The sequence below is a fragment of the Callorhinus ursinus genome, unplaced genomic scaffold (assembly GCF_003265705.2).
Source record: "Callorhinus ursinus isolate GAN/ISIS: 27379988/994484 unplaced genomic scaffold, GSC_fseal_2.0 scaffold11, whole genome shotgun sequence".
In the NCBI taxonomy this organism is placed as follows: Eukaryota; Metazoa; Chordata; class Mammalia; order Carnivora; family Otariidae; genus Callorhinus; species Callorhinus ursinus.
This window is the reverse complement of record NW_027397073.1, coordinates 37165191-37187252: the sequence shown is the minus strand read 5'-3', so window position 1 is coordinate 37187252 and position 22062 is coordinate 37165191. Positions and strand designations below refer to the sequence as shown.

At 41.6% G+C, this 22062-nt stretch overlaps 1 protein-coding gene across 2 annotated transcripts in view; it reads left to right on the top strand.

Moving 5' to 3' along the window:
- MAPRE2 (microtubule associated protein RP/EB family member 2) overlaps nucleotides 1–22062 on the top strand; it is a 159409-nt gene that overhangs the window by 6970 nt on the left and 130377 nt on the right. Inside the window, exons 1-2 of one of the 2 annotated variants that reach the window (XM_073898350.1) lie at nucleotides 5820–5836; nucleotides 18794–18855. The gene's annotated coding sequence lies outside the window, so the exon portion shown is untranslated. Of the gene's footprint in view, nucleotides 1–5819; nucleotides 5837–18793; nucleotides 18856–22062 lie in introns of those variants that run through there. The other variant, XM_025886361.2, reaches the window with a different exon arrangement.

The following is a 22062-nucleotide window of genomic DNA, read 5'->3' as shown; positions in this document are numbered from 1 at the left end:
TCCTGATGGAGTAATGGGGAAGAAGGATGAAGGGAGACAACTGAAGACAGATTGTAGAACCAGTTCAAGTGAAAAGTAACTTTCCTCCCTTACCATAAATTAGATTTCATATTTTATTAATTACATTTCATTTAATATAGCTTGTGCCATATATATATATACGTATATCTCTCTCCAAAGTAGTTCCAAAATTAAATGGTATGGAGGGTCCTCAAAAAGTTAAAAATAGAACTACCTTATGATCCAGCAATCACACTACTGAGTATTTACCTGAAGAATCTAAGAACACTAATTCAAAGGGATATGTGCACCCCTATGTTTATAGCAGCATTATTTATAATGGTTAAGATATGGAAACAGCCCAAGTGTCCATGGATTGATGAATGGATAAAGAAGATGTGGTACACACCCATACACACACACACACACACACAGAAGTACTCTTCAGTTGTGAAAAAGAATGAAATCTTGTCATTTGCAGTGACATGGATGGCTCTAGAAAGTATAATGCTAAGCAGAATAAGTCAGAGGAAGACAAATACCATATGACTTCACTCATATGGAAATTTAAGAAACAGAACAAACAAGCAAAGGGGAAAAAAATAAGAGAGAGAGGGACAAACCAAGAAACAGACTATTATAGAGAATAATCTGATGGTTACCAGAGGGGAGGTGGGTAGAGGAATGGATTAAATATATGATGGGGATTAAGGCAAGTACTTGTTGCGATGAGCACAGGGTGATGTATAGAAGTGTTGAATCACTATATTGTACACCTGAAAGTATTATAATGCTGTATGTTAACTAATTGGAATGAATTTTTTGATTGATTGATTTGAGAGAGAGCGAGCATTTGAGGGGGGAGTTTGGGGGTGGAAAAGGGCAGGAGGAGAGGGAGAGAGAGAATCCTAAGCAGGCTCCACACTCAGGGCTGAGCCCCACCGTTCGATGTCATGACTGTGAGATTGTGATCTGAGCAGAACTCAAGAGTCAGATGGTCAACTAACTGAGCCACCCACTCTCCCCATAACTAACTGGAATTAAAATAACTTGAATTTTAAAAAGTTCCTAAATTAACAACCTTCTTAAACTAATTGGATTTTACTACATTTTTACCAGTGGAAGAAATTCATAATTTTTAATTGCTTAAACAGGGGCAGAACACTCAAGCATTTTGCTAACGGGTCATCCTTGGTATTAACTTAGAATTAATTATAAACAACATGGCAAGAATGACTATTAGTATTTGGAGTTAGTAAGAGAAGGGAAAATAAGCCAGAAAAGGCAGGGGGAAAATGAGGCAGTTTCTTTTAGTTTTGCTAAAGTATCTGAAGCTTTTTATTCAATGTCATACATAAAAGCAAAACCAGAGGACCAGATTACCCTCTTTAAGTAAAGGCTGTTGTCAACAACTGATAAGCAAGAGGTGAGAGTGTGCCTGCAACCACCTTACACTTTCCTTCCTTCTTTCGAAGATGATCTTCAATCCAAACAGCTTGTCAAAACTGGATCTATTAAGAAGCACCTTTCTTGATTCTAACCAAGAAACCACTATCTCCATTTTCCCACTGATCTTCTTCAGTCTTACAAAGTGGAAAAGAGAAAGAGGGAGCTAGACGGAAAACTTTCCTGCTTTGTTCCCACTGGTCCTTCCTCTCCCCCCGCCCCCACCCCGCCCCGCCCAAAGGAAACTGTTGATTGAAGACTTCTGTTAGTTTCACTTCCGGCTTGACTTCTACCATAATTTTTTTTCTTAAGTGTGGTCTTCTGGGCACAAATCTTCTAAAAGGAGTTTCCACACATCAACAGCAGTAATAACCGCGTGCTGTATGTGTTATTGGCAAATCCAGAAAGCCGTTCTCTGTGCAGTTGGAATGTTTAAACAACCCTGTTAGTGGGTCTGTTCATTCTCCACGTCAGCGTCTGTTCTCTCTGCCCTTCAGCGTTAGTTAGGATCTGAAAGGGTGTGCGTTTACCTCGGCTTGCGAGGTGAAATATAGGATGACCAGTGAAATCTGAATTTTAGATCAACAATGATTTTTTTAGTATAAGTATATATTACATATATGTATTACATGGGAGTACACTCATACTAAAAAAATGAATCTTTTATTTAACATTAAAACTTAACTGGGTGTCTCATCATTTTGGTTGTTTGAAGTTTGGTTTTATTTTTCTTTTCTCTTTTTTGTTTTTGCTTAATTTGCAACCCTACTTTTATCCCAAAATAAATCTCAAAATGCCTCGCTTTCCCGGTCTGTAAAGTATCTGATCTGAGACTATATGTCCAAGATAATAAAGTAGAATGTCTGAGCTGTCTTCACCCACTAAAGAAAAAATCAAGCCATTATCTGAAGTTTTCTGCACAACTTACCTAATTAAGAGGAGGACATGAAAAGTAAACCCAGAGCTAGAAAATTAGCAATCTTATTTTGTAAGATATTGTAAGGTACTTCCTATTCTTTCACAGACCTTCTAATAGAATAGATACATCAATGGGTAAATTATTAGCAAGTGGAGTACTTGAGAAAGCATCAGCCACGTCCACATGACATTGCTAATCAAAGTCCCATGATCTCGAGTGATTCCAAGGAAGTTCATTCGCAAGGGATTCCAGTGATGCCTCGCTAGTCTAGTCATGTGAGCTTCCGGAACCTGCAGCTCAGCATCCCCTAGGAACATCTTAAAATGCAGAATTCAGGCTCCACCCCAGACCCTCTGGATTAGTCCTCACTTCAACAACATCTGTAGGTGATTCACATGCACAGGGAAGTTGGAGAAACCCTGAAGCAGAGGATTGACATGTTCACACATAAATTGACCTTTTGGTTTAATACCATGTTGAAATAATTCTTAACAAAACTCTCTTTAACACCTAAGAAGAAATCATTTCTTTTGATCAAATATCTTTGATATGCAACTATTTCTATTTTCTTCTTATGAGGATCCTAAATGACAATTTCTAATATTGTTTTATAATGAACATATTTAATAAGATAAGACAAATGTAATTTTGAAAAAGACTAATAGGGACTAACTGGACAGCCTATTATAAATAACATTCTGGTTTGTCCTTCATTAATAACCCATAAATTAGGTGGCACATACTTCCTGGCCCTCAAATCACCAGTAAATCTCTTGTGTTTCTTCATTTGGTGTATTGTGAGTTTCATAAGAATATTTATATGCCAACACCACACCTGTACCTATTTGTATCTAGGTTCCTTTAAAACTGAACAGAGGGCATATAGTTTGAGCCTATGGCAAATTCCAAACTGCTCTTGTGAAATTCTGAGTTTTAAAAAGTCATAGAAAAGTTACCATAGATTTTAATTCCTTTTGATTTTGAAATCCTCACTTCTTTATGCCTGCCCACCTGTTTTTTAGAAGTTACAGTCTTGTGGGGCACTGGGCTGGCACTCAGTTAAGCAAACCGACTCTTGGTTTCAGCTCAGGTCGTGATCTCGGGTCGTAATCTCCGGGTCGTGATCTCAAGGTTGTGAGATGGAGCCCTGAGAAAGGCCCCTCACTCAGCGCAGTGTCTGCTTAAGACTCTCTCTCCCTCTCTCTCTGCCCCTCCCCCCCCAAAAAAAAACACAAAAATCTTAAAAAAAAAAAAAAAAAAGAAGTTAGTGTTGTATCACAGAAAAAAAAGTCTGGAACTGGAGCAAGGACATCAGAAAAACCTGATGCTTAAAACTAGTTCTGCTGCTAACTGGGTGTCTTTGGAGATGTTACCCAACATCTTTAATCAACATGCCTCAAATTAAGTTCTCTCATCTGTCAAATAGAGACAGTGGAGTCTGGCATTGTCTCATAGGATTCTTGTAAAACTCAGATAACGTGTGAGTCTTTATGAGGACTGTATTATGTATAGTCACATAGTCATAAGATTTGTTTAATGGTTTTCAGTTAGGGCTGGGAGTGGACTAAATATTATATGTGTATTTTCCTGCAACACACCTAATTTGGAAGAAAGGTGATCTTAATTTTAAGAGTTCCATTTATGCACCGGGAACCATAGAGCCTGTATCTTATAGACTTACAGCTTATGGCTCTATGTCCTGAGCAACCACAACCTTCCCTTCTGCTCCTCAGAAACGTAAAGTTCTCCCCCTTGCCTGGGACACTGACATGTTCTGGGACACCAAGCAATGAATTCCTCATCAGGGTGCTACTCTTCACTCTGTGAAGTCAAAAGACACAACGTTTGGTGTTTTTTCTTCTGTCAGAATTCCATATAATTCCTCCATTTTTTTCCTAGGCAAAATTTACTAATAGATTATAAAAACATGCTTTGGTATTTTTAATTACTCACCTCTTTTTCTAAAATATTATTCGTTCAAAAACACACATCTTTATGTAGTGATCATAACCGAGTCACTACGTAATTGTTGCAATCAGTTACTAAGTAGGTCTGTCTCCCATCCAATCACATAATCCCAAATTGGAGGAAGTTATGTGGTCATTTTGTCAAAAGACACCCCAGTACAGAATTCCCCCCACCAGCAAATGGAGGAGAAACTAATTTATCTTTTTGCTGTTGTTTTAATAAATACAACATAAGGGGCGCCTGGGTGGCTCAGTTGCTTGAGCGTCGAACTCTTGATTTAGGCTCAGGTCATGATCTCAGGGTTGTGAGAAGGAGCCCTGCGTCAGGCTCTGCACTGGGCATGGAGCCTGCTTAAGATTCTTTCTCTTCCTTTCTGCCCCACCTTGCATGGGTGCACACTCTCTCTCTAAAAAAATAAATGAATAAAATAAAATAAATCATATCTTAATAAAGCTAAATTTAAAAAATACAACATAAGACACATTAGCGAGAGTTTGAAAAAGATGAGGGAGGGGCATGAGGGGAGCCGCTTCTAATCTTTCCACCTCTGTGCAACTATTACAAAAAAAAAGAATTTCCCTTTTTGTGTAAAGCTCTTACTGACTGTATTCACATTCAACAATATTTCACATAAACATTTTCCTTAGCATGTTGAATGTTATTTCCCACATCCAGCACAATGTTTCTAGCTTCTGTGTCTTTGCACGTTTTTCTGCCTGCGATGTCTTTCCCTAGTGAAGTCAGGCTCAGCCTTTGTCTTAGCTCAGGTGTGAGTTCCTGGGAGTCCTTGCTGCGCAGTGTGCTCCACAGACCAGTGGCATCTGCATCACCTGGGAGCATCCTATAAATGCTGAAGCTACGCTTCCATCCCAGACATTCCCAATCAGAGTCCGTACTGTAGTAAGGTTCTCAGGTGTTATGGATTAACATTTGAGAAAGGTTGTTCTGGAAAGCCTTTGTGAACCACCTAACCATCCCCCCCCCCCCCCCCCCCCGCCCTCCACAGGCCTGCCCACCCAGCCAGGATAGGTCCGGTGACTCATTGCGGTCTGCTTTTAATTCCCCACACATGGGCCTCCCCAGCACATAAATTGGTTGGAGATGGGGATGGACTTGTTTTGCTCTTCACATCCCCAGGTTCGAGTGCGGCGCTTGGCACGTAAGCTTCAATATTTGGAGTTGTTTTATCACTTTCCGACACCGTGGCTTTGTAGATGAAAAAACACAGGTGAAAATTTCTTTCCTGCTGGGAAAGTGGGGAGTCAGGTAGGACTTTCTGGGTCACTGGTCCGCAGTTTGAGAGTCCCCTATAATTGCAGTCTTTACTGTAGAAAACATACTGGGAGTTGGGGGGAAAGAAATGCTTCTCTGCGAATAATTTCTGAAAGTCCACTATTGGAACTTGACCATTTTTGCTTAAGGTATTTAATATCTGTTACCAGAATCTCTGGGAGAACCTGCACTTTACACTCAACCTCTCCGGTGAGCAGCTAGCAGATTTTGGTAAGCATTTTATAAGACCTAGAGATAATGATTCTCTGACCCGAGAAGGTAGGGCCTTCTAGTAGGTGTGAAGGAAGTTAAATGGTGGAATACTGCGAAACAACTTCTAATCCTGACAGATGTTACAATAGGTTTTATCTTGAATCCTATCGTAGATTTCTTTTCCATTAAAAAAAGAAAATGTGTTCTCTATAAAAATCTCAGGTTAGGACATTTCCCGCCCCACCCCACCCCCCCATCCTGCCTTTCATCCAGTCCTCCTTTCAAAGCGAACCACTGATACCCTGGGTTGGTTTTGTTTGTTTGTTTCTCCCCAGATACTGGTTTTAACTGTAGACAAAGTGCAAGTCCTTCTACAATGAGGTTTCTGAACTCCTACTAAAATTAAACAGCTAAACTATGGGGAGCTTTCTTTGTGTTCAGCAACCGCTTTGTCCTTTCATCGTGGAAGGAACGTTTTGTGAACTTGAGGATGGACAATCTGATAGGGGGAGGCTCAGCCCAGGAGGCTGCTGTTTTGAATTAGCAGAAGACTGATTAGGGCTTGGGAATCAAGTTGTACCCAGAAACAAGACATGTCTGTCCTGCAGGGCTATTGTTTTATGTGAAAAGAACAAGAGGCTCCTGGTACTGCTTACCAATGGCTCTCACAATCAGCCTCCTAGAGCACAGAGTATAACTACATTCAAGAATGTGTGGCTTCTTTTCCCCCTTGGGAGCCTGTCGCTGTGCCGATCCCTCACCATGGACACCAGCTTGAGTTGAATTGTGAATCTGAGTTGGGTTTCTCTTGCGGAAGAGTGTATTAAGTTGTTTTCCTCTCCTAAGCAGCTTATGTGAGTGTCAGTGATGATGCTATTCACAGTAATTTGCCCAGACAGGGACCTTGGGTGGGGCTTTTAGGAGTCCTTTGACCTCTTCAGAGTATACCTTGTTGAGCAATCTGATGCAGGTGAGCCATGCAGGATGGGAAGAACAATTGTGTTCTATACACCGTGACCTCAAGCCTAAGTCCATTTGAGTCATATTTTCCCACAGGGTTTGTGGCCCATCCCAAAGGAACGAGATTTTTTAACACCCTATTCTTGTGAAGTTTAGTGTTGTAAACCTTGCTCTTGGAATCTGAAAGCCATGGGCATTTTTTGGTTTTTCACATTTGGGGGAGTTTGTTTTTAAATGTTAAGTAGTTAATAACTTTTTATTAATTTCGTGTGCCTTTGGGAGACTTCTATACTTTGATCTCCCTATCTGAAAAAACTCTGCAAATTGTCTAGTAACGATCATGAATAGAGGCTCTAGAGATTAAAAAACGAAGAGGAAGTTAAAATTCCATTTGCAAAGATTTAAAGTATTAGAGAAATGCTAGTCAAACCAAGAGGAAGCAGCAACATCTACCAAAACATTCAAAAGGAAAAAAAAAAAGCATGATTTAGAAGTTAAGACAAAGAATGCTTGTCTTTACCCCCTTAAACAATGATCTTCTTTTAAAATCTTTGCAAGTTAGGCACGACACCATTCCCGCTATTCTTATTAATAAGCCAACTTAAATCGATTGTAGGAGGACCTGGGTCTTGTCCCAGCTCTGCTTAAAGTGCAGTCCAAAACTGCTCAATCCACCTGTGACTGCTAGCCGCCTCAACCGGGAGGGTATCTTACCTTTTACCTAAGATTTCCCCACGAGAAATCTCAGCACTCCAAAAGGCAGTTGTAAATCCGTCTTTCTTAGAATAAAATCTAATAGGAAACGTATTGGGAACTGGGCTTTTTCTTGAGAGAATCCGTAAGGTTTTCAACACACGAGGAAAACACATCATTTTGATAGTACGTTAGCACATTGAATTATTTGAATTGCAGTAGGCGGAAGTAGCGGTAAGATTCAAACTTGCGTTTCACATAGGAAGAATGCACCTGTAGCTCAAAGTATGCACGTAGTGTGAGTTTTGGCAGAGCAAGCCCATTTTAAAGAGCATCCGCTCGGATACGCTGCTGAGTTCACTTTTCCCCATGTATGTAGTTGTTAGCGTTCCATCCTCTCCCTATCCATCGGCCTGGGCTGTAGAGAGATCCTATATCTTACCCTGTTAGAGAGAAGGGAAGATGTGGAAAAAGCGGGCCTACTGACCCAGTCCAGCAGTGCCTTGTATTGAGCTGCCCCCAAATACAGGCAGAAACAAGAGCCCTGCATTTTCCTGGCACTCAGGCACATGGTGCTCCTGGGAAGGCTAGGGGATGCATTAGCGCTCCCCATGGGGAGCAAAAAAGGAAGCACCTTGTGGGATGGGGAGGAACAAGAAGGCACAAAAACTCGCTTCTCTAGGGAAGACCCAGAAGATTTGAAAGAAATAAAAATCTTAAAACCAAGGGCACCTGGGCGGCTCAGTCATTAAGCGTCTGCCTTTGGCTCAGGTTATGATCCTGGGATCGAGCCCCACATCGGGCTCCCTGCTCCGCGGGGAGCCTGCGCCTCCCTCTCCCACTCCCCCTGCTTGTGTTCTCTCTCTCTCACTGTGTCTCTCCCTGTCAAATAAAACCTTTTTAAAAAAGAATCTTAAAACCCTGCATTATGTACAATGTCTATAAAGCATGAAATCCCTGCAACAATCTGAGCTCACTAGCATTCAACCTTAAAGCTAACAGGAAAGGTTCTATTTTCATCAAAAGATAGTTTTATCCTTTTCTTCTCTGCCCCCCCCATCCCTTCCACTGCCAACCTTTAGACATGGTGGTCAAGCCATGGGGTTTGCTGAGGTCACAGACTACAGAAGAGGCAACAAATAGGCTTCACAAGGGCCAGTGAGGGTCATGCTCAAGGCCAGGTCCACAAGATCCCTTCAGACGGGCATTCTCTCCCATTCTTTCTAAGCCATTGGTTTTCCCTAGGGTTGATTCTACTTTGACGTTTCCTCATCCCATAACTAATACTCCGATCCAATTGACAAGATGTGTTCCAATAGTGATGAACATAAAGTATTTTCCATTTACACAGAAATCTGCAATAGCTAAAGAATTCTTACACACAGCAGCAACACTCTTAACTGTACTTGACAGAAAACTAAGAACTGGAGCCCAGAGTTTAAATGGTATACCCACGGTCACATAAGGGGGAAAACCTCAGCCCCAGGGAATTTTACTCCAGGTGCAATGCTCTTTACTGCAGGCAGGTTTACAAATGATAGTTGGATTCCCCCAAGCAGCCCTCAAAGGTCCCTTTAACTCCTAAAGCCATTAAATTGTAACAGCCTCCTATTTCCCGTGGAAAGATGTATGGGGTTTCAAAAAATTGGTTGATTAAATCCATTTTGGGTACACATCCCACCACAGATGAGGACTCTTAATATTCTGGCATTGATGGTCCCTTGGTTTCCCCCAGTTTGAAAATGCAAGTGCACCTCAAGAGGTCCTCTAGGACTTGTCCGGGAGTGATGTTGGAAAGCACTGGCAATCTCAAAAGCCTAACCTGCTACTTGTAGGCAGAATGATAGTTCAGGTGTACTAGGGTTTACTGAAATATTTAGCTTTTGCAAACTTATTTTTAAAAAAATTTTTGTCAGCACAAGCAGGGGGAGCTGCAGGCTCCCCGCTGAGCAGGGAGCCTGATGCGGGACTCGATCCCAGGACCCTGGGATTGTGACCTGAGCCAAAGGCAGACACTTGACTGAGCCACCTGGGCGCCCCGCTTTTGCAAATTTCTTAAGTTTTTTTGCTCCTTTTTTGCTTTAGAGAGACTACTTGGTAGTTCATCTGAGCATCCTCCTATCTCTCAAACACCCTGGATGTATGTGTGGTAAACTCAGCTGAGTCTGTTCTCTATGCAAGGGAGGGTAAGTGGCTTCACTGAGGGTGCCAGAGTAACAAGACCCAGAACCAGCCATTTAGGGCAGCAGAGAAGAAATAACATGTTTGTGATGAACACTCCCTAACGCATTTACGCAGGTGGGTTAATTAAGTACCTAACATCTTGGAAAGCAGAGAACTTTCCCTAAGGACCTGAAACTCTGGATGAGTACATGATCACTGACGGGCTAGGGATGTGGGGGAGAGAGGAGAAGCAAGGGAAAATGTGCTCCAAGAATGGACTTTAGCTCCTTAATTTTGCTTTGGTCCGTCCCTGGTAGCAGAGTGTGAGCTATAAAAGACTTTATTTCATTTGGGATCATCTGAGTGGCCGGCCCTTCTGACTAAGTGCAGGACCAAGTACCACATAGCAGACTGTGGGAAGAGCAGATCGTGTGCCTTGCAACTCGGTGTGGTCCCCAGACCAGCAGCATGTAGAAATTTCTAGAAAGGCAGAATCTCAGACCCCACCCTGGCTTATTGAATAATATGAATTTTAAGATTCTCTGCTGACTCAAAATCTGAAAAGCACTGCCATGAAGGAACCTGAGAGAGAAAATACTTATTTTCCTCTAATTTTCAGAATGAGGAGAAAACAAATGGCATTCAAATCCTACATATCTTCCAAAGGAACAGCAGTCCTAAGTTTTTCCCTTTTGTTCTTCACTTTCCTGTCCATGTGTTTGCCTTCACGGCCTCATGGTATAGTTACTAGTGCGTCTCTGAGCTCCTCGCTGGTGCACTGCATATTGCTCACACTTTAGACACCCAGCATTTAGGGCATCTAGGATATACTCGATGCATAACACGGTGTTCATGAGCTCCAGCTCTGCAGTCCAAATTCCCAGCCCTGCCACAAGCCTCTGTTCATGTATCTGTAAGATAAGAAATCTCCTCCGTCAGAGGGTTACTGTGGGAAGTAAATGAGCTGATACAGGTAACATACTTAAGACAGCACCTGACACATACTAGCTGCACCAAAGTGGTAACTTGTTCTTAGGTGCTCAACCAATGCTGAACAAATGAATGGTTAGGAACTTCATATAAAAAACACTTTATGAAGATCGAAATTTGGTGTTCTGTTGCTTCAAAAATACGAAATTTTAATATGCAAAGAAAGCCTGACATAAGGGAAGAAAAAGGGAAAATGGGTCAAAATGAACCTTTAGGAAAAGCATGTGGACTCAGAAGACCACAGTTTGGATCCCAGCTCTGTCCTTTATCAGCTATGTGATCTCCTACAATGAACAAGCTCCCATGATTACTCTTTATTTCCTGGGGTTATGCAAAAAAAGGATTTGTAACTGACCAAGTAGGAGGGTAAGGCCCACCTTGCTCATTATTGTATTCCTACATCTCAGCCCAGAGATACTCTGTGATGTGTTGTTCAATTGATTGGAGCATGCACTCTCAATGGGGACAAAACTTAGAAATTGTATTGGTTTGTGGCCCTCTAAATCTCAACCCTAACAGACAAAATCTATCCCTTAGTATTTAAATTTTTTTTTGAAGATTTTATTCATTTGAGAGGAAACATGCGAGCGAGCACAAGAGCGCCAGTGGGGTGGTGGGGGGGAAGGCAGAGGGAGAAGCAGACTACCTGCTGAGCAGGGAGCCTGATGTGGAACTCCATCCCAGGACCCTGGGATCATGACACAAGCCAAAGGCAGACACTTAACCAACTGAGCCCCCCCAGGCATCCCATTATTATTTAATTTCTTTGCAGTGGGGAGTGAGCTGACCAGGAGGCAATGTCTAAAAGGGCTCCTTGGGAGGCAGAGAATGAGAGGGATCATCGGGGAAAAAATTAGATGGCTCTAACTCCATCTGTATCAGATGAGAGCTCCTAAGGAAGAGAAAGGAGCAAAAGGCAGCTAGCCAAAAGGCAAACACAGTAAACCCGTGGAGAAAGAATTAAGATTGGGTGAGATGATCTATGTGAAACAATTTTACAAAATGAAGTGCTATACTCCACCTTGGAGCTGCCTGCAGAGGAGGCCGCCATCTCCTATTCAGCGTCATGGCTGCCCTCAGGTCTCTGGTGAAGCCCAACATTAAAAAGAGGACCAAGAATTTCATCTGGCAGATGAAATCAGACCTATATGTAAAAATTGAGCACAACTGGGGGGAATCTCAGAGGTACTGATAATAGGGTACCAAGGAGATCCAATGACATCCAACATTGTTGGATGGAGCAACAGGACAAAGCACATCCTGCCCAGGGGCTTCCGGAAGTTTCTAGTCCACAACACGAAGGAGCTTGGAGTGCTGCTGATCTGCAACAAATCTTACTGTGCAGAGATTGCTTACAGTGTCTCCCCAAAAACCACAAAGCCAGTGTGGAAAGATCAGCCCAGCTGGTCATCAGTCGCCAATCCCAATGCCAGGCTGTGCAGTGAAGAAAATGAATAGATGGTGTATGTGCATGTCATATTTGTTAATAACCCATAAAACTACAAAGAAAAAAGCTATAGACCTGTATAATTATGGAAAGAGAAGGGTGTTTTGGTTTTTTTTTTAAGATTTTACTTATTTGAGGGAGAGTGCGAGTAAACATGAGGGGGGGGGGGGGGGGAGAAGGAGAGGGAGAAACAGGCTCCCTGCTCAGCGGGAGGACCCTGGGATCATGACCTGAGCCAAAAGTAGACACTTAACCGACTGAGCCACCCAGGCGCCCTGGAAAGAGAAGGTTTTACCGAACATTTCAAGTTTTGGGGGGGGGGGTGCCTGGGTGGCTCAGTCAGTTAAGCGGCTGTGTTTGGTTCAGATCACGATCTCTGGGTTCTGGGATCGAGCCCCACATCGGGCTCCCTGCTCTCAGGGAGTCTACTTCTCCCTCTGCCTGCCGCTCCCCGTGTTTGTGCTCTCTCTGTCAAATAAATAAAATCTTTTAAAAAAAAACAGGTATTTTGCCTGGATTTATTTCCCATAATAGATTGGGGTTTTGTTCCCACCTCCCACTCAAGTTTTATCCATGACAATATAATTGATGCTTCTGCTCTGAAGCAGCACTAGATTATTTCCCAGGTGAGTGGAATTCAGCATAAATTTCCCCATCAAATAGTTACTGATCCAGCCCCCGAACATTTTGTAAGTGGGACTCTTCTGTAAGACCCCACAGCAGGCCCCCCAAAAATAATGTGGGTGGTTATCACATGAGCATTTTTAGGATGCACACTAGCCCCAACAGAAAACTCAGGGGTAGAAGCTATGTAGATAATCCTGAATATCTCAATAAATTCCATCCCCTTAACACTTTTAACGGACTACTGAAAATGTGAGTCTGAAAACCTTCCCACACAACACTACATTTGGACAGTGGTTATCCATCTTTTGAGGGAGGTCTTAGCAACCCTGGTTACCCAGCGTCCTAAGAATCCTCCTGCCACAGCCAAAGTCTTATTGAAATCTCCCATTACCCTTTCAACAATTCTACTCTATTCCTGTGTTTCTTCTTTGGATGGTCAAAGGAATAAGACGATAAAGATAGGCCACATGTAAAGCAAGGATTTCGTTTCCACTATAACCTGAACGCTAAATTTGGACACTGGGCTCTTAAAGGGAATCTGATCCCATTTACTGGGCTACTTTCCTGCTTCATGAACATTCTGCTACATTTCATTATCAGTCGTACTTGTGAGGAAAGCCATTCTTCTATTCCAACTATTTTCAGGGATCTCTGATTAAAAACCGATACAAGGATAAGTAATCATTAAAAACATTCGCAGACAATGCACATGGTATTTCTCATATAGTTTGTCTCATGTCTGTCTTCTTAATCTTTTGTGCCTTTCTCACGGCGGATATTCTAGAATAGAAAGGGCAATCTCAAATTATTTTAATCCTGGTTCGCATGGGAAGTAACAGATGGATAAAGGAGGATTCTAAGAGGGGGATGAGGCTCAGTTTGTATGAAAATAACTGAATTTCTGTTTTATTATAGCTATGACTTTAGACAGTTTGGGGGGATTATACTTTATTTTTACAGAAGCCTAAATCACACGACCAAAAGTTTATAACATCATTACCATTCTTTATGCCATCAAAATCCCTTTATCAGCTGGCTGTAATTTTTCAAAGCCCTTAAATATACAGTATGGGTCATTTTGTAGTCTGGCTTGCTTAAGGAGTGGAATGCATTGTACCATACTCAGTGCCCAAGATTCAGTGTAATTTGACCTGCTTTACTTGCCAGATAATCTCATTTGGTTTTGGTTTCCCTGGTGTGTGCTCAGCTCTCTGCTTCCCGGCAGGCGTCCCTCTAGTCCCCTGGGGCAGTTGAACCAGGCAGGCTGTTGGCCTCCCTCTGCTGCCCTGGGGAGGGCTCTGAGCCCAACCCACCCAACCGAGGCCACTAATTGAGGTGGTGCTCGGCGGAGGGGGGCTCTCCAGAAGACTACTATAGAGTAGGATCAGCCTGAGGATTAATAGCCTGTGACCTTGTGTTCATGCTGATAAGCAGCTTTCTTCCTAGAAAGCTGTGGCATTCCCATACTAAAGAATGTCTTCTGTAACTGGAGTGATTCAGTATCTGAAAGCACCCACAGGGAGTTTGGAATTCAGGATACAGCTCATTTTGAAGGTCCAAAGAGCGCTCAGTGATCTCCTGAGGGGAAAACCTCAGTTCACATCCCAGCAGGGTTCCCTTCTTCGAAAAGCAGCCGGGAGCAACTGGAGAAACAGGGGTTCTGCTCTCTGTGAGGAGGACCCTTTCACCTTGCATTAGTCAGAAATGTTGCTGGCTAAATACACAGCACTGAAGAAAGAGCCAGATCTTTTTTCAGTGGTGGGCTTGAATGGAAAATCTCTACAACCCTTTCTTCATTCTGGTATCTCTTATGCGCCTATGGCTTTACGGCCAGACATGGAAGCAGCCTCTTTAGGAGGGGGACTCTCAAGTTAGGACAGATGTTTTATGCTCCACATGTGGGAGGCCAGATTCCGAGTTTGTCCAAAGAAAGAGGATTTGAAATGTCTAGAGGACGAGGGGGAAATGGACTTTTGTAGTAACAGAGAATGTGCTTTGTTAAAGAGCGTGGCCATGTCATGACTCTGGCTAACAAAGATACTTGGTGGTCTTAGTTAAAGCCTGCAAACCAGAGAAAGGGGCTGGCTTTCTGAGGAGCTGCCCAGTGCTCAAAACAGGAAGAGTAAAAGTCAACATGGTTTTTCCTAATGTGAAAGAAGACTCTGCACGCTCCTCTTTGTGTGGAGGTGGGGACAGTCATGCTCTTCCTTAGTGTGACCCAGCTCAGAATACAGAACACCTCCCTTGTCATCCACAAGAGCAACGCGGGATGAAATGCTAGTCCTGGACCAATAAGGGTGAAAATGTGGGGAAATTCTTGCATAGCATCAACTCGAAGGTACCAGGGATCCCTATCAAACTGCTACTTAGAAATTACTTCTAGTTTTTGGTGTATTTGTATCTATTTTGACTTTTAGTAAAAGTTTAGAAAGGTTGATGTGGAAGAAAGGTGATAGCAGCAGAGAATTCTCAGATCGGCAAGACTGGGTGAAATAGTTTTTCTTGGATCTGTACAAATTTGTTGGGCAAATTCCCAACCCCATCTTGCCCACTGTCTCGGGGCTTTTGTTGCTCTCTGGAAAAGTAAGAAAATAAGAGATTCTTGCTCAATTGTAATTGCTGTCCAGTCTTTTTTTAAATTAAACTATGTTTTTAGATCATTGTACGTGAACATGTAGTTGTAAGAAACCATATGGAGCTTTCTCATATGCCCTTGAGTCCCTTCCCCTCCCCCCCATGGTAGTATCTTACGAATTTGTCACAACCAGGATATTGACATGGATACATGTTCAAGCCTAGTGTTGCCCTTTTACGATCACCCCCTCCTCCCACCACTCCTCCCTTGCTCCCCGCTACTCCTGCAACCATTAATCTGTGCTCCATTTCTACAGTTTTCTCATTTCAAGACTGTTAGATAAATGTAATCATGTGGTATATGATCTTTTGGGACTGGCTTTTGTCACTCAGGATAATTCTCTGGAGGTTGATCCAGGTTGTTGTGTGTTTCGGGAGTTCTTTTTTATTGCTAAGGAGCATTCCATGGTAAAAGGATATGCCACAGTTGGCTTAACCATTAACCTATTGAAGGACATCTGGGTTGTCTCTGATTTTTGGCTACTGTTAAAAAAAAAAAAAAACTGCTATAAACATAATTTCCATTTGTCTGGAAAAATGCCAAGATGTACAATTGGTGGGTTGTATGGTAGTTGCATGTTAAAAAAAAGAAAAAAAAAAGTTTGCCAGAGTAGCAGAACCATCTTACATCCTCACAAGTAATGTGAGGGCTCTAGTTCCTCATGGGTGTTTCATGTTGTCTCTTTTTTAGCCATTCTGCTAAGTGTATAGTGATATCTCATTATGGTCTTTAATTTTCACCTACATAATGTCTAATGATGTTAAATATAATTTCATGTGCTAATTGACTATATATCCTCTTCAGCTAAATGTCTATTCATGTCTTTTGCCCATTTTCCAATTCATTTTTTTTTACTGTTGAGTTTTCAGAGCTCTTTATATATTCTAGAAACTAGTCCTCTGTCAGATATGTGGTTTGCAAATATTTTCTCCTAATTTGTTCCTCATTATTTGCATCTACTTCACAGGGACAAAAGTTCTTAATTTTGATAAAGTCTAATTTACTTATTCCTTTTATGGATTGTTTTTGGTGTCAAGGCTAGGAACTCTTTGCCAGGCCCCAGGTCTCAAAGATTTTCTATGTTTTTCACAGCTTTATATTTTATATTTATACCATGTTCCATTTTTTATTTGAAGAGTTATTTATTTGAGAGAGAGACCACGAAGGGAGGGGAGAGAGAGCATGGGGGGGGAGCATAGGGGGGAGGGGGAGAGGGAGCCGGGGCAGGGGGAAGAGGAGTAGGGAGCCCGAGAGGGAATCTCAAGCAGACTCTGAGCTGAGCATGGAGCCAGAGGTAGGCTCAGTCTCACCACCCTGAGGATCATGACCTGAGCCAGAAACCAGGAGTTGGCCACTTAACTGACGGTGCTACCCAGGCGTCCCCCATGCTCCATTTTTAATTTTCATATAAAGAGACTTGCAGAGAAGAACTGCTTTGCCACTGTCCAACATCATAGACAAAACTACCTTACCTTCTGCGCCCCCCACCCCCACTTCCCACTGGTAGGGAGCCCATGCTTCTGCCCTTGCAAGGCTGTGCCTTATCAAGCACTTAGATGCCAGGAGCAGAGCAAAGACTTCCCGGGGGGATTCAAATCTATAGCGAAGACCTGGCTTTTACAGTGGGATGGTGTGGATGAAAGATGGAGTAGACACTAGAGTCCATCCGACTCCCAGAAACTGTCACTTTCTCGATGCACGACGTGGGCCACTTGCTCCACTACTCTGAGCCTCAGTTTCTTCATTTGTATTAAGATTTAGGAGATTAAATTAGATACAATATGTGAAATTACTGGGTTTTCAGTAAATGGTCCCATTCTTCAAACTGATCCATTACAGCTGTTGAAAAATAAGCAATGGGCCATTGTCAGACAACAGAAAAAGGCCAATTATATATATATAGCCAATCCTGAGTTCTAAGGGTGAATTATCTAGTTGATAGGTAAACTAGGAACCTGTACTCTTCTAGCTTGGTGGCCAATACTTTCCCCAGTAACAAAGCTACTGAGTACTACTTCCATAAAGACGGCAAATGAAAATTGTACTGTAATTCAGTTAATTGCTAGAAGACTGAAGGACTTAGGAAAATGACATGGGTAGGAAAAGACTTTTTTATCTGATTTTTTTTTTATCAACTATCATTAAGTTATGGAAAGATGTGAAATACCTATGAAATTAACTTCTCTAAATTATGTGAAGAAATTCTATCAGAAGAAAACATTGTTAGCTTACCGAGTTCGGTCCTTAAGACCATCTGTACTAAATTTTCTGATTTTTTTTTTTTAAACAAGCCAACTTTACAAATGACATTTGAGCTCTCTTACTGAACAGTAAGACATTGAAAAATCAGCTCCTACCTTTACTTTTATTCTCTCCATACCTACCATTTTGCTGTTCCCATTTTTTTCACCACCCCTTATAAAAAAGATATAAAATGCCTCCCTCCTTTCTTTAAAAAAAAAAAAAAAAATTCACCCAGCAACATCTCCAGACATAGTTCTGGAGATCACCTTGCATTGTGTCTGCCACAAATATTTTTATGCAATTGACTTTAAAAACAAAAAACAAAAACAAGCACCAAAGGCATTTGTGTTTTCTGTTCTAGGACCATTTTAGAAGAATAATGGGCAGGGTGAGGACCTAGGTAGAAGGCAGCAGTCATTTCTAATTTGTTTCTTGGGGTGGCAGGAAGACCAGTTAAGGCTCATGCACATAGGCATCTTGGGTCTTTTTTAGCAGCATCTGCTTGAGCCATAAGCAGCCTCCCCAGGAACCATCCACTTCCCACCCTAACACTGGACCCTCAAAACCTGGAGCTCAGATACGTTTCTTAGCCTTGAGAATTGGATCTGTCCTTCATCAGTGTACTTGTCTTATCACTTAGAGCACGTTTTGAAGAGCAAGAGCCAATTCACATAAAGTGAATTATCATTTGTTGGTGTGTAGAGTTTGAAGTTTGATCCCGGCATTGTTTAGAATGCCTATTCTCTTAAAACTTGATTTAACTGGGAAAAAAAAAAAATTCTTCTGACTGGAAGAATAAGCCTGTGTTGATACCAGATATAAAACCTGCAAATAAACCTAAGTTTAAGGAAATTGGTACTTTAATGTTGGCCTTTGACATCCCACTTAGAGGGACTGCTTCCTAGGGTTATCTGCTAATACATGAATTCTCATCACATCAGACTATCAGGGAGAAAGGTAAGAAGAAAAATATTTGCATAAAACTGCCATTATACTAAATATTCAGAAACCATAACCAACCTCAAAATTGATCTAAAATATAGACTGAGAGCCCAATGGCTTGGCTAACTTAACCTCCCTCCTATGGTAAAACCAGCTGAACTTTGATACAGTGTGTGCTTCCATTGCTAACTACACCTAACGCACTCCATTATAACCCTTTGCTCCTACGTTTTCATCCTATTAAGTATTCTTTCTCTTTTTTTCACTGTCCCAGTATCCCACTCCTCAGCGGTACAGTTCATCTCGTCAGCCAGGGAGAGAGCCTGGATGCTCGAGGTAAGGCGTAAATCTAAAATGGTGTAGAATTCCTTGTCTACAGATTAAATTGACATATTAATGCCGCTGTGACATTTTATTTTCAAAATTCCATTCTACAATTAAAGCAAGTATTCTGGTCAACATGCTCCATTAAAACATTATTTTTCAAGCTATTTCATTTCCCATAGGTATGAAGGGCTAGTTGCTATCAGCAATTCCTCTAAAAATCGTCAAGCCAATTGAAGTTTAATTTTGGAGGTATTATTAGTGATAAGTGGAAGGAGAGAATATTAAGATGTAGCCAAGTAACCTCAGGACATCTCATGGTATTTGTGAACAAGTGATTTTTTTATTTCATTTATTTATAATAAATCAAGGCAACTGCTCAGACTTTACAAGAGGGTGGAGCATATTTGGGAAGGAGACAAAGACTCAGCAGCCCTCTCCCCGCCCCTCTCCCCGCCCCCCCCTCGTTTGGGGTTTGTGTTTGAAAACACAATCCTTTGACCTTCACTTATTTCCCACTGGTATTCTGAGTCTGTCTCTCTCTCTAATGGCTTCAAGGTTCTTTCACCTCCAGTAGCTCCCTAGAACAAAGGAACAATTAACTGAAATTCCACCAGATGGCAATATTTGGAAAGCCATCCACCGAGGTTTCAAAGCTGAGAGCTACTATTGTTCAGAGAAGTCTCAATGTAAAATGTCCTAGACTTCACCAAAGGTATTCTAAACATCTTTAGTTTTACTTCTTTCCCCACAACATCAAAAGTTTTTACAAAAAAAAAAAAATAGGGAGTATATCTGGTATTTTCTTTTGTCTTTCATTCTGGAATGATAAAATTAGAAACGTCATTCTTCATTCTTCACCGTGTCCATATTAAAAGCTCAAATCAATGGATAATATACTATATTTGGTTTGGATTTCATGGTGATAAATACAATGATTAATGGTCATTTTTAAATTGAGAGAGCTAAAATTCTAAAAAAACAATAGCATTTTAAGGAGTTGTCTTGATATTAAGCCAAGTGAAATTTGCAGGTATAAAATACTTGTACTGATTTGGAATAAGTTATTTAAATGGGATGAGTAAACTTCTCTCCTTTTGCTCTAATGAAAGGGGAGAGCCTGACCCCTGAGTGGTGTCCAAACAGCTGGACTTCTCAAGGACCAGAGCTGGGACAGAGGGATGCAGAAAGGCATCTAAGGGCAATTAAAATAGAAAGCACCAAGGAGAGTCACCCAAGCTTGCTTCATACACCTAAAAGCTGACCTTGAGCGCCCTTTGCAACCTGCTTTTGTGCTACTAGCCCTTCTGGTGGGGGACCCACATGTCTGGGATGGTCCTGGTTTACTTCCACGGTCTTGGAATATAGTTTCATTAGTACTCCCTTTCACCCTCAAAAGTATCTCCATTTGGATGATAAATTCTAGGGTTGCCTACCTTCTAGGCTGGTACGTTAGAAGAAAAAGTAATAGAAAAAGGTGGCCCAGTACCTAAGTAGGGTGTCTGTTTATAAACTTCCTTATATCTAGGACTGCAGGACAAATGCTCCCTTTTCTGTAAAGAGCCATGTCATAAATATGTTCTGCTTTGTGGGCCACACAGTGTCTGTCACGACTATTCATCTCACTGTAGTGTGACAGTCGCCGTAAACAATACATAAATGCATGGGCTTGGCTGTGTTCCAATGAAGCTTTATTTACAGAAACTGGCAGGTAGGTAGCATTTGCCTGGCGGGCCATAGTTTACAGACCCTCATGAGCTAATTCTCCACCACTTCCTATCCCCTTACCAAGAGACAGCCATTCCTTAAATCCTCTCCTTCGTCTCCCTATGCCTTCTAGGTTGCAGCCTCCTTACTTAATAACAGTTTCTGAGACGGTTGATAGTTGCTTGAGTGACTGATCTCAGTTGTGTGCTTCCTGAGCGTCCTTGACTGAGTCTAGCTGCTTGCTTCGTATCCAAATTGGTTTCTGCACTCTGCACACTATGCCTCTACCTTATACCTCATGACCTAGAACAGCCTGCCTTTTGAGAGATCACTTGAATCCTAAAGTTAAATCCTAAAGCAATAGCTATGTAGTAGACAATTTAATTTTAGGCATTGGTCCTCACTAAATAACTGTCTATGGAAAATACAGCCACATGAAGGAAAGATGAACGTTGACAGTAGCAAATTTTTGTTATAAAAATGGTACATTTAAAGGAAAGTTTGGAAAGGAAAAAAATGACGCAAAATACCATCCCAAAATAACTGTTTGGTTTTGTTTGTTTTTTTTTTTTTTTGTATATTTGCTTTTCTCACAAGTATTCCCATTTTCCTATACTGGATGTGAACTTTGTGTTTTACTTAGCATTAGTCACAAACCTCTTTCAGGAATCTTCAGAATTATTGTTAGAGTAGAATAGTATTATGTTATATCAGTGTGTCATAGTATCCTCCAGTTTTGTTGTTGGTTTGGTTCAGTCTAATTTGTATTTTTTTTTTTGTCTATTTCCTTAGTACAAAATCCCAGAAGTGGATTATTCAAAGATATGACCATTCTTATAACTTTTAATTTAGTTTACCAATTTCTTCCCAAATGGTTTGTAGCCTTTCACAAACATTTGCAATTTGAGAGGACTAGCCTCACCACAACTTAATCAGAAATAGCATTTAATTCAATAATATTTACTGAGTGTCTCCTGTATGTAAAGAACTGTGGTAATTGCTCTGGGGGTGTGTGTGTGTGTATATATAAAGGGTAGGTTTTTCACACAAACCTGAGTGAGTACCTGCTCTGAACTATGTATTGTAGGGTTTCCATGCTGAGCCAGAAGATAGCTTCTGAGTTCGACCTTACTGGGGAGCTAAGATAGGTATATATAATATCTATAACTGTATACAAAATGAGATACACCATAGGAGAGATACAGAAAAATATATTGGGAGTCTGAGAGGGTTGGGGGGCAACGGTTAGAGATGGCATCTGAGCTGAACCTTGGAGGTGAGTTGGATTGGAACATGAAGGTGGTGAGATTTGCCGTTCATTCCATAAACATGTATTGACAGCTAACTCTTGTACCGGGTGCTATGCTAAAAGCTAGGGTTTTAAAGGCAAACAAGACAGAGCTCTTAAAGCTTAGCATCTGGGGGCACCTGGGTGGCTCAGTCAGTTAAGTGTCTGCCTTCGGCCCGGGTCATGATTCCAGGGTCCTGGGATCGAGCCCCACATTGGGCTCC